The sequence below is a fragment of the Canis lupus genome, chromosome 8, assembly GCF_048164855.1.
Source record: "Canis lupus baileyi chromosome 8, mCanLup2.hap1, whole genome shotgun sequence".
NCBI classification, from domain to species: domain Eukaryota; kingdom Metazoa; phylum Chordata; class Mammalia; order Carnivora; family Canidae; genus Canis; species Canis lupus.
This window is the reverse complement of record NC_132845.1, coordinates 58,188,441-58,200,901: the sequence shown is the minus strand read 5'-3', so window position 1 is coordinate 58,200,901 and position 12,461 is coordinate 58,188,441. Positions and strand designations below refer to the sequence as shown.

Genomic DNA, 12,461 nt, shown 5'->3' with positions numbered 1-12,461 from the left:
TTGAATGAAGAACTTTCATTTTTCCTTTATTATGAAAATTATGTTTGTAACCAAACTCCTGCCCCTTCCCCTCTGCTACTTCCGCTGCCATGGCCACTCCTCCTCTTCGTCCCCCCGCCCCCCGCCCCCCCCCTTCTCCCTGCCCCCTTTCTGTCCTCCCCTTGCCTCCCCTCCTTGTCCTTCTGTGTTTCCTCTGAGTTCCCCTGGGCTCTGTCTCTTTGTCTCTCTCTTTATCATGGAATCCTTGACATTGCTATTTTAGCTCAGACATCCCTCTCTTGGCTGGACCCAGGTAGCAGATCTGGGGGGCCCTGAGGGCTGTGGAGTGTGCAGAGGCATAGACTGGCTCTCCTGGGAAGAGAAGAGCACCCCAGTGATGTCTCAGAGAGCAGACGTGAGGATGGCACTCTAGTGAGCAGAGAGCACCTTTCCTAGAGAATTTCTAGGTTCCTTCTTAGAGATGCTGAATCCCTTCAGAGCCCCCAAACAGGTCAAGTGATGCAGAGAAAAGTGCCTTACCACTTTGAGCCTCCACTGTCTATTACTGAAAGGGGGGGGAGGCCGGAATGATAACACAGGGGCCTGGCAGGGGAAGACGGAATGAACAAATGTGTGATAACGCTGAACACCGTGCCTGGCCGTAGTAGGTGGTCAATAAATGCAAGTTTCTTATCTCCGTTTGTCCACGGCCTTTGAAAACAAAAAGCAATTTTTAAAAAGATTTTTATTTGAGAGAGAGAGAGAGAGAGAGAGAGAGAACCAGTAGAGGAAGAAGCAGACTCTCTGCTGAGCAGGGAGCCTAATTCAGGACTGGATCCCAGGACCCTGGATCATGACTTAAGCCGAAGGCAGGTGCTTAACCAACTGAGCCACCCAGGTGCCCATGGAAAGCCTTTTTGTTGATGAAAGGGTTAGAGGAAAAAGTGAGAAATCTGTGTTCTAGGCCCTGTTCTGGCATGATGGACTTTGGGCATATCACCTCATCTCTCTGAAGCTCCATTTTCTCATCTATGATGGGAGGATGAGTAATAATAAGGCTAATGACCTCACAGAGTTTTGGGAAAGATTGAACGGAACGAGCTGGTGTTTGAGTAAGAGATGGTCACGGCGCACGGCAGGCAACAACAACAGCATTTACTGTGTACCAGGCAGGGCAGTGGAGATCTGCTCTCCCATTTGTTCCTATGTCATCCGCAAGAACTGTTCCACCAGCTTGGGGCATCGATGAGGCAGAGAGCTTAGGCACCGACCTGCCTTGTTAGGAGGACGTTTATAGCCTTTCTTTCAAGGTTTTTCCCCTGCCACCCTCCACCCCGACCCTGAATGACCTCTGAACCTGAGGGGATTTCTTAGTTCCAAACGCTGCCTGTCCACCTCCCTTGCAGACCCAGCAAGAGCAGGAGTCTGGTTGGTTCACTGCTACAGCTGCTTCCTGGTCCCGAGGGGGCCGCTGTTCAGGCTCAGTTCCACACGGACTCGTGGATGCTCTGTCCTGTGCCTGTGCCAAGTCCAGTTTCTGGATGTCTACTGGTAAAGGGTGATGTGATTTCTTTAGTGCTACATCTGGCCAAGGGTTCCACTTATTTGACCCCAGGGTCACATGTCTATGGCAAGTTCACATATACTGTCACCTTTAGGGTATAACCTGGCCCTGAGAGCACTTAATTTTAAAAATATTTTAAGATTTATTTATTTATTTATTTAAAAAAATTTATTTATTTATCTGAGAAAGAGAGATAGAGAGAGTGAACAAGTGGTGGGAAGGGGCAGAGGGAAAGAGAGAGAGAAGCAGACTCCCTGATGAGCAGGAAGCCTGACACAGGGCTCGATCGCAGGACCTGTGTCATGACCTGAGCTGAAGGCAGGTGCTTAACTAACTGAGCCATCCAGGGGCCCCTAAGATTTAATGAGAGAGAGAGAGAGAGAATGAGAGAGAGATTGAGCGGACAATGGGGAGGGACAGAGGGAGAGAGAGAATCTCAGATTCCATGCTGAGCATGGGGCCTGAGGCAGAGCTCAGTCTCACGACCCTAAGATCACAACCTGAGCTAAAACCAAGAGTCAGATGCTCAACCGACTGCGCCACCCAGGTGCCCAATGAACCCCTTAAATATTATTATTACCTCCTGCTTCCCCTGTGATCTGATTACCAGATAAACTTTTGGACCTAATTATTAGCAATTATTTGACTCTTTCAAACCTCAAGGCTCTTGCTGTATCCATCTTGAAGGACACCCGCTTGAAGAGCCAATTGCTTCCTATCTGCCCTTCTGCTGCAGGCCATCCTTAGTGATTACAAAATGTCGCCTGTTCCTAGTCATGCTCCGCTGTAACTGGCTGCACAGGGCTTACTTACTTCTTTAAAGTCGAGGTGGGGAAGCCACAAGTTGATGTTCTACACGGCAGTCCTACCATGGAGCACAGAGTTCCCTGAATCACTCACAAGGTAAAAACTGTGGTCTAGAGCCAATGTAGGAAGATGACATGTATTGGAAACAGACAGAAATTCTATCTGTGGTGGAAATCAATTATATTTGCCTGATTGTGCCTTCAACCCTCATAGAACCTCAATTTTCTTTTTGGGATCCGCCCCTCCCTTGTTCTTAGTCCATGTGGTTTATGCCAAACTGGTCCTACTTCTGTCCTCAAGGGGTGGGAATCTGACCCAGGTCTGGTCAGAGGACTGAAACTCCTTGGCTGAAGTGATTGATTCAAGGATCAGCACATGACCCAGGGAGGGCTGATGAAAGCCCAACCTGAGATTCTGGCTAGAACTACGGAAAGAGAAGCATCCTCTTTCGGTTGGGAATGCTAAGCTGGCAAGATGGAAGCTTGAAGCTTCTGGAATTGAAGTCAACTCTGCAGAGAGCAATGCCAAGAGATAGGGAGATTCTTAAAGATTTTTTGAGCACCTTGATCCAACTACGCCTGCAGCCAAAGCTTCTGACGGTCTTTCATGAGCCTGAACATACCAATTTTCTCTTTAGGTCAGTTTGAGTTGCCTGTTGATTTTTGGTCACTTGTTAGAGTAGAGTACACTGTAGTACACTAATCTGTAGTATAAGAGCATTACATTAAACTGAGGACGTTGCAGGCAGACAAATGATTTCTGACAATTAGAAACCTCTTCCCACCTCTTTACAGGGTGGAGCCACCCCATCCCTCCCTGCTAGTGGCTCCGCTTGTGTCTCCTGCAGCCAGGGCAGGGTGCCAGTACCAGGCAGGCTGCAAATATTACAAAACGTCTGGGGAAAACAGCATTGTTCCCAATTTATGTTTTTGCAGCCTTCCCCGTCTCTTGCATTTTCGCTTTTATTTAAGGCTGTGTTCAATGTTGTAATTACTTTTTTAATCGGTAACGTCTGTGTCTGGGGCGGGTGGCTTCCTGCCGTTGCGGGGCCCTGGCACTGTAAACAAACACCGGCACTTTAGCTGAGAGGCTCCTGCTGAAATATTGCCCTAAATAAATAAAAGGCAAATTAGATATCGGAAAATAGCTTTAAATTACATTTGAATTCTCGGGGAATTACATATTACATCTGCATTCTGGACAAATGAGTTCACCGTGAATAATATGTCTGGAGTGAGAGAGGAGAGCCAAGCTGGGAGCAGAGGGGAGGGAGGATCAAAGCGGATCTTTCCAAGGAGAGTGAGTGAGGCAGAAAACAGAGAGGGCTTTTTTCAGGGGCGCTTATGAAAATGGGGAGGGCGGGATGTGTCACTCCTCAGAAACTGTGGATATGCCTGCGGGATCTGCCAGAGGAGTGGGGGCTCCTTGGAAGGAAAGCCACTAGGTTCATTTAACTGGGTCATTCTCTTGTGGGTTGCGGGGGGCTGCTGACATCATCACGTCCCTACTGTGTACTGGGTGCCCCACAGACCTGCAGGGTTGTGGTTGCCACGGGGACCTGGGTACCGATGCTGGCTTTATCACTACCCCTGCTGACCAGTCGGTGGACACTCGGCGTCAGGGGACTTCAGTCTCCTGACTCGGTTATGGAAGGACTTTAGGACAGAGAGGGTTTCATGTCTTCATAGCAAAGGCTTGGCGTCGTCCGACTTGGGTTCGAATCTCTGTGCTGCCACTGCCTACCAGGTGCCTTTGGCCAAGCCACTTACCTCACCAAGCCTCAATTTCTTCATCTGTGAAATGGAGATCATACCAGTAGTCGCTCATCTCTCAGAAATGCTGAAGGATTAAATGTGACAACGAAGGTTGCTTGCAAAGCATAACTGCGCTCACCGGATGGTAATGAATATAATTCGGTCTTGTTATCTGTACAACAGCCTTGTGTAACAGGATGTTAAAATCGAGATTCCAATTAGGCACCCAGATAAAATAGATGTGCGATTTCAAAGTGAGGTGTCAATTCACTATATGCAGGCTCTTGGAAAGGTCTACCCCAACTCCCAGCCCCCCTTGGCTGCTTCACAAGGGGGCCAGACTTGAGCTCTGTGGGCTCAGGGATTGGTAAGCAGAGCCTGGGTGGATTTGGCCACTTGTGTCCCCCCCCTCACCCGAGGATGTGTTTGGTGGGGAACCTGCCGTCTCGCCTGCCCACAGTGGTCCCACTTTACCTCCACACACAACGTCGCTCGCCCCTTGGTGACATCCTGACCCACATTTGTTCACATAATGCATCGTTGGGCTCTGCTGGCCCCTCTCTGTTCACCTCTCTCCAATCTCAGGCTCCCATTTCTCTTGCTCAGTGGCTTTCAACCAGCTGCACGGTGGCATCCCCTGCTGCCTTCAAATTCTGATGCCCAGGCCACCCTCCAGAACAATTGGAAGCAGACTCTCCTGGAGTAGGGCTTATGCATAAGATTTTCTCTTCTCACTTTTTTCTTCCTTTTCTCTCTCTCTCTGTTTGAAGAACTCAGTACCTTTGAATATCCCCAGAGTGGTGCATACATTACCACCATTTTTTTCCGTGTCATTGAGATATAACTGACATGCAGCACTGTGTACGTTTACAGTGTACAGAGAAATGACTTGGTTTACATATTCTGTGAAATGACCATCATGATAAATTTAGTTAATATCCATCATTTCTTAGAGATACGAAAGAGAAAAAAGAGGGAGGGATGTTTACCACTATCAGTTTATTTTATTTTATTTTTTAAAGATTTATTTATTCATGAGAAACACACACACACACACACACACACACACAGACATAGAGATAGATAGAGAGAGAGGCAGAGACATAGGCAGAGGGAGAAGCAGGCTCCATGCAGGGAACTCGTCATCCGGGGATCACGACCTGGGACCTAAGGCAGGAGCCTGACTGCTGAGCCACCCCTATCAATTTAAAAGCATTTTTGGGGTCCCTGGCTGGTTCAGTCAATGGAGCAGGCGACTCTTGATATTGGGGTTGTGAGTTCAAGCCCCGTTGGATGCCGAGATCACTTAAAGATAAAATCTTTAAAAAGTTAAATTAAAGCACTTTCATTACCACATTTTCATTACCCCTTAGCAGTCACTTTCTAATCCTCCCCATCTTCACTTGTCCCCCCTCCACCAACCAGCCACAGGTCACAAGTAATCTATCTTCGATCTCTGTAAATTTTCCTATTCTAGAAATTTCACATCAATGGGAACATATGATATGTGGTCCTTTAAGCCTGGATTCTTTCACTAAGCATCATGTTTTCAAGATTCATCCTCATTGTAGGATGGATCAGTACTTCATTTTATTGTTGTTGTTGTTGTTGAGTAATATTTTATTATATGGGTATACCACATTTTATCTGTTCCTTCATCAGTTGATGGAAATTTGGGCTGTTTCTACTCTTTGGCTCTTATGAATAATGCTGCTCTAAACATTTCCCTATGGGAATTTTGTGGGGACGTATGTTTTCATTTCTCTTAGGTAGACATCTCAGAGTGGAATTGCCAGATCACATGGTGACTCTATGTTCAGCATTTTTTAAAGATTTATTTATTTGAGAGAGAGAGAGAGAGAGAGCATGTGCAGGAGGGACAAAGAGAGAGGGAGAGAGAGAATCTCAAGCGGGCTCTGTGCTGAACATGGAGCTTAATGTGGGGCTCTATCTCATGACCCTGAGATCATAACCTGAGCTGAAACCATTGGATACTCAACCAACTGCGCAACCCAGGCACTCCTCTATGTTTAACATTTGAAGAATATTTCCCTAAGTGGCTGCACCGTCCTACATTCCTTCTGGCAGAGTGAGAGGGTCCCTACCTCTTCACATTCTCACCAACATGTGTTACTATCTTTTGGTTTCTAGCCTTCTTGGTGGGGGTGAGGCAGTCTCTCCTGGTGGTGTTGACCTGCCTTTCCCTCATGGATAATATTGAGACTCTTTTCATGGGCTTCTTGGCCCTTTGTCTATCTTCTTTGAAGAAGTGTCTATTCAGATTCCTAGCCCATTTTAAAGTTAGGTTATTTATGTTTTTATTATTGAGTTGTGAGCATTCTTTATAGATTGTAGGTATAAGTCAGCTATGTAATTGGCATCCTCTTCCTCCCCTTCTGTGAGTGGTCCTTCTCCTTTTTTAATTAAAAATTTTTTTAGATTTTTTTTTATTTTTAAAATTATCTCTACACCCAACATGGGGCTTGAACTCATAACACTGAGATCAAGAGTCACCTGCTCCACTGACTGAGCCAGCCAGGTGCCCCTTTCCTTTTTTTTAATGGTGTCCTTAGAGGTACAATGTTTTTAATTTTGATGAAGTCTGATTCTTCTAGTTTTTCTTTTGTTGCTTGTGATGTTGCATCACATCTCAGATCCAAATAAAAGACCACCAAGATTTTCTGTTATGTTTCTTCAAAGTATTTAAATAGTTTTAGCTCTGACAGTTAGGTCTTTGATCCATTTTGAGTAAATTTTGCATGTGATGTAAGGAGGAGGAGGTTCAACTTTGTTGACTTTTTTGGATGTGGATATCCAGTTGTCCCAGGACCATTTGTTAGAAGGACTATTATTTCTCCATTTAATAGACTCTCAGCCCAAATCAACTGGCTGTAGACATAGGATCTTATTTCCGGATTCTCAGTTCTGTTCCATGGAGGTACAAGGTCAATCCTACACTGTCTTGATTACCATGGCTTCTGTAATAAGTTTTGAAAGAGGGAAGTGTGACTCCTCCAACTTTGTCTTCTTTTTCAAGAATGTAAGATTGGAGATTGTATTCTGGATTCCTTGATTTACCATATGCACTGAGTCAGCTGGGATATTGATAGGGATTGAGTTGAAACTAGATCAGTTTGGGAAGTCTTGCCAAGGTGGCAGCTCTACTAAGTCTTCTGATCTATGAACATGGGAACATCTTCTTATTTCTTTAGGTCTTCTCTAATTTCCTTCAACAATGTTTTATAATCTTAAGAATATAATAAGTTTTGTACTTTTGTTACATTACTGCTTTTGTTAAAGCTCCCTAGATGACTCCAATGTGCGGCCAAAATTTCATAATGATGTCAACAGTGAACATGCCTTCCACGCTTTTATATCAGGCCCTGTCTTATCTCAGTTATTCCTTATAATAATCTGAAGGGGGGATCCCCAGGTGGCTCAGGGGTTTAGCGCCTGCCTTCGGCCCAGGGTCTGATCCTGGAGTCCTGGGATCGAGTCCCACGTTGGGCTCCCTGCATGGAGCCTGCTTCTCCCTCTGCCTGTGTCTCTGCCTCTCTCTCTGTGTCTCTCATGAATAAATAAATAAAAATCTTTAAAAAAATCTTTAAAAAATAATAATAATAATCGTGAAGAACTCTGGGGTTTTTTATAGGTGAGGAAGCTGGGGCTCACTTGTTACACATCCAGCAAGTGGTAGAGCTAAGATCTCCACTCTAGGTCACAACTCTGTAGCCTGGCTTCTTTTACTCCTCACCTTTTCATGCACATACCTTTCAAAGCACTCATAAATCATTGTACACACAATCCCCTTTGCCTGACCCTCCCTTTTTCCTCCCACTCCATTTTAGGCTTTGGTAACTTTGCTCTTACTTTTCAATCCTCAGTTTGTGTCACCTCCCTTCAATGGCTTTCCCTGAATCTCTTCTTATTGCTCTCAGAAGGAATGAAGCTGTCACTCCTGCACTGGGCTCCCTGTACAGCTGGACCTGCCTCTACTACAACGCGTATCCTGTATTAGGATCAGTAGTGGCTGCTTTAAAACCCTCATCTCCCTGCTTGTATTATGGCTGGCTTGCAGTGCAAATGATGATGTATGGCTTCCAAGGCTGAGTCAACCATGGCCATGCAGCTTCTGCTGTGATCACTAGAACAATTGTTCTAAGAGCCTGAGCCACCTTGTAGGAAGTCTGATGACCCCATGACTGCCCTGATTAAGAGGCCACATGTTAAAGGCTCTGGTTGACAGTCTCAGCTAAGCCTGTTCTTCTACTCTGCCAGCATGGGCATGAGAGCTTCGTTTGAAGAAGCCAATGCGGGAATGGATCTTTCTGTCCCCATCACTCAAGTTACCCCAGATGAGGCCTCAGATATCAGGGAGCAGAGAAAAACCATCCTGGCTCTGCCCTTTCCAAATCCCTGACCCACAGAATTTGTCAACATACTCGTCGTTGCTCTGTACCTCTAAGTTTTGGAGTGGTCAACCACACTGCAGTAGATAACTACAGCAATTGGCTTGTGCATCTGTCTTCTCCATTAGATCATGAACTCTTTGGGGTCAAGATTGAGTCAAATTCATCTTTCTATTATTTGTTCCCAGCACAGGGCCGACTCAGGGTAGGTGCTTATCAAGGTGTATTGAGCAAATGAGTGAAATTGTGTATGGTCCAAATTGCCCTGATTGGGGCTTTGCTGAAAACCTGTCCCACTAACATGGCAGCCATGCACCAAACTGAACCATGGGTACTGTGCATGCACACACCTGGAGCTCCAGAATTTTCTTTCTAGGGTTTTGCCCTTTAGGTACCCATTTACATGCCAAATGGAGTACACACAGCGAAGTTCATCACAGTGTTGTGTGCAAGAGTGGAAGTATCCACGAAATCATTCATAAAAAGTATTGACAGGAAGGGGAATTGTGTGGCTAGGATGGAGTTGAGTTTTCAGTTAGCTATACTGTAATACTTTTTGAATTTTGAAGTATGTATTACCTCTTCTAAAATAAATATTAATGTATGTGCTGCACATTTTGACTTAGAATAGAATATTCTTCTTTAAATAGAATCAATTTTTAAAAAATAAATAAATTTCTTGAAAAGGAAAGTTTACTTTGCCATCCCACATGGAAAATTGGCATCATTTACCATATATAGGGAATGATCATGAGAAGGAACACGTTGGGGCACCTGGGTGGCTCAGTGGTTGAGTATCTTCCTTCAGCCCAGGGCGTGATCCTGGGGTCCTGGGATCGAGCCCCACATTGGGCTCCCTGCATGGAGCCTACTTTTTCCTCTGCCTGTGTCTCTTCCCCTCTCTGTGTGTCTCTCATGAATAAATAAATAAAATCTTAAAGAAAAAAGAGAAGGAACGTTTTGGGAACAGACACTGTTTTGTAGGTTCAGTAAAATTTCTGTCTTCTCCTGTAGGCTCTGAATCGGAGGCCAGCAGATTTATTTATTGATAACGGAGATTAGCAGTGTCAGAGAGCCGTGAAAGGCATATTATCACCAGTCTGAGACCAGATGGTTGGGGTTGTGTGACTAGTTCTGGCCAATGCCCCATGAGTGGCAGTGTCGAGAGCCACTTTTGGTTGTGACAGTTAAATTCTGGTGTTCCTCTTCTATCTCTCTGTCTCTTGGAGGCCATGTATTTCCAGAAATCAGAGCTGCAGGGCCATCCAGATTTTGCATGAGTGAGAAAGAACCATATTGTGTTAGGGCACTGAGGTCAGGGGTTTATTTGTTCTGCAGCAGGCATACGCTGTCCTGACTGTTGTAGATGCGTGGCCCACCTTTGGGGAAATACTATCTTTGAAGAACCCTTCATCAGTATCAGACTACCAGAATCATATCACCTTCCTAGATGGACTCCTTATTTTCTTCTTCCTCTCTATTCCACTTTCCCCTCATCTTCCTCTCTTCCCCATACATCCCACTAACATCCTGGCTCTGATTACTTCCTGTCACTCTGGGCTTTACTTACAGACTCGTAGTCTATTAAGCTTCAGAGAGACCTCTGCATTATTTTAGTCAGGCCAGCTCCCCAGCAGGAGTCACCTCTCCACACCTCTGAGAGGATCTACTTGCACACCTGCCAGGACAGGAAGCTCGCTTCCTCTCAAAGCGGATCCTTCCCACACTGGGCAACTGTGCCAGTGAGGAGCTTCTTGGGACTCATCAGACAACACTTCCACATATGGCCATTGCTACTTGTCCTCACCTAGAGTCCCACGGGATTGCTGTCCCTGACCTGGGACAGCCTTTCAGAATCCCAGGACCCCTCAAGATTTTTCCTTCCCAGACGATCTCTTTCAGGGAAAGACACATACCCTGTGGGGCAATGGTGAGAGTGAGTCTCAGTCCAAGACACAGGTGTCCAAGAAATGCTACTTTCTTGATTCATTTACTCTGTCATAACTTATCATTTGAGCTCCATTCTTCTGGGTGGTGGGAAACAAGCCTCACTCAATTTTGAGTTTCTTCTTTGCCCTGCGATTGCCTTTATATTCTGTTGGGGGGTGGTACAGGGGGGACCAAGGGGTTGATGAGGGAAACTCATCATCCTCTGAGCTTCTCCATAAGACCTTGAGGCAGGGGCACGTGTTCTGCTGTGGCATATACATGGCTTCCATCCAAATGTGAGGACTGCTTCTCACCACCCTCTTGTGTTAACTTCTGGGTGGTGGGCAGCAGGTGGGTGCCCCATTCTACACTTAGTGAGAAGCCACAGGGAAGCCAGTGAGCCTTTCTAAGGCTTTCTGAGGTCCTTTAGCAGTGCTCTTGTTGCTCTGGGTGCCTGGTATCTGTTCTGCTTCTCTCTGTGCTTGTATGTGGAGGGCTCCATAGACCTTTCTCAGCCTGGATGCGCCACCGACCCGGGCCCTCAGACTCTGCCCAGGAATGGTGGTGTCAGCCGGGATGCCCCAGGAGGTCCTCCCTCACAGGGCTGAAAGCTGTCAGCAGGAAGGAGCAGGGGAAAGGATAAAAGCAGGGAAAGAATGTATTTTGTTTAGCAGAACCAACAGTTCCAGCCCAGGAGATGTTCGCTATGTGTGTCACCTAATAGCCCCTGATGTGAGCCAGTTTGAGCCAGACTGGAGCTCAGGACCCGTGCAGAAGCCCCCTTAATTACCCTGAAGTTACCTTTAGCTCATTGCAATATAATATCTCCTCCTAAAGGGGATTTTTCTGCCAACTTTTTAAAAAAAATTTTATTTATTTATGATAGTCACACACAGAGAGAGAGAGAGAGAGAGAGAGAGAGAGAGAGAGGCAGAGACACAGGCAGAGGGAGAAGCAGGCTCCATGCACCAGGAGCCCGACGTGGGACTCGATCCTGGGTCTCCAGGATTGCGCCCTGGGCCAAAGGCAGGCGCCAAACCGCTGCGCCACCCAGGGATCTCTCTGCCAACTTTTGAACATGCAGTACACACTCTAGCAGGTTGACATGCTAGCCATGTACAGTTGAACCAAAGTGCCTAAATCACAGAATATGCGTAAGTTCCTTCATGTATATGAAAGCTCCCTGCCCCCACTCCCAAATGCACTGAATAAAAGCGTCCTGTACTAACCCCACAGGGAGATGGTGCTTTGAGATCCATCTCCCTGTCTCCTTACTTGTGACACGTCATAAAGAATTCTTTGCTTCCAACACATCCGTGGGGTGTGTTCAATCTATTGTACCCCAAGCGGTGAACCCACAGATCTGCCTACTTCCCCCAGCTGGGGCTCAGCCAGGCCCCCTTTCTTGGGGACACAGGGACATCACATTCTCTTTGCTTCCCATCCAATTCTTCCCCACTCGTGGTATACGGACAGGGCAGCGCCAGAAGCCTTACACATACAGTAGTCTTGTCCATCTTCACAATGACCCCTTTCTCAGTACATAGTGAAACAGAGGACCAGGGAAGTGAAGGGTAGAGCAGAGCCAGGATTCAACCCAGATGTGTCTGACTCTTGAGTTCAGACTCTTCTATCAGTACCCAGCTACTTCTACAGGAAGCACATCTGGGGCCCTGAGAGGATTCGTGGAGAGTTCTGGGGCCCTGAGAGGCTGGAGGCAATAAAACCACGATTCTGTCCTTTAAAAGACACTCAAGTGCTCCCTTTGCCTTTAAGGGCTTCAGAGTGAGTGTCCTCAGTCCCTCCTTCTAAGTGAACAGACAGCTCTTGTATTAATTCTATAAATATTTACCGAGTTTCTCCTCTGTTCCAGGTGTGGCAGGAGGTGCTGGTGCTACAGCTGTGAACAACAACAACAAAAAAACCCTGTCCTTTGCAGAACTAACAATTCTATAGGTGGAAAATAGACAAAACTCCCAAGCCGATGAATAAATGAGGGGACTGTTAAAAAAGAAAAAA

The 12,461-nt window shown here is 46.2% G+C and overlaps 1 long non-coding RNA gene across 2 annotated transcripts; it reads left to right on the top strand.

Moving 5' to 3' along the window:
- The first annotated feature begins 1,100 nt into the window (after positions 1-1,100).
- Positions 1,101-12,461, top strand: LOC140637650 (uncharacterized). 2 transcript variants are annotated; one of them, XR_012034718.1, is made up of 4 exons: positions 1,101-1,289; positions 1,386-1,530; positions 2,207-2,446; positions 12,316-12,461. It is a non-coding gene; the product is annotated as an uncharacterized lncRNA (long non-coding RNA). The 2 variants fall into 2 exon arrangements; XR_012034717.1 differs by having other exon boundaries at positions 1,101-1,530.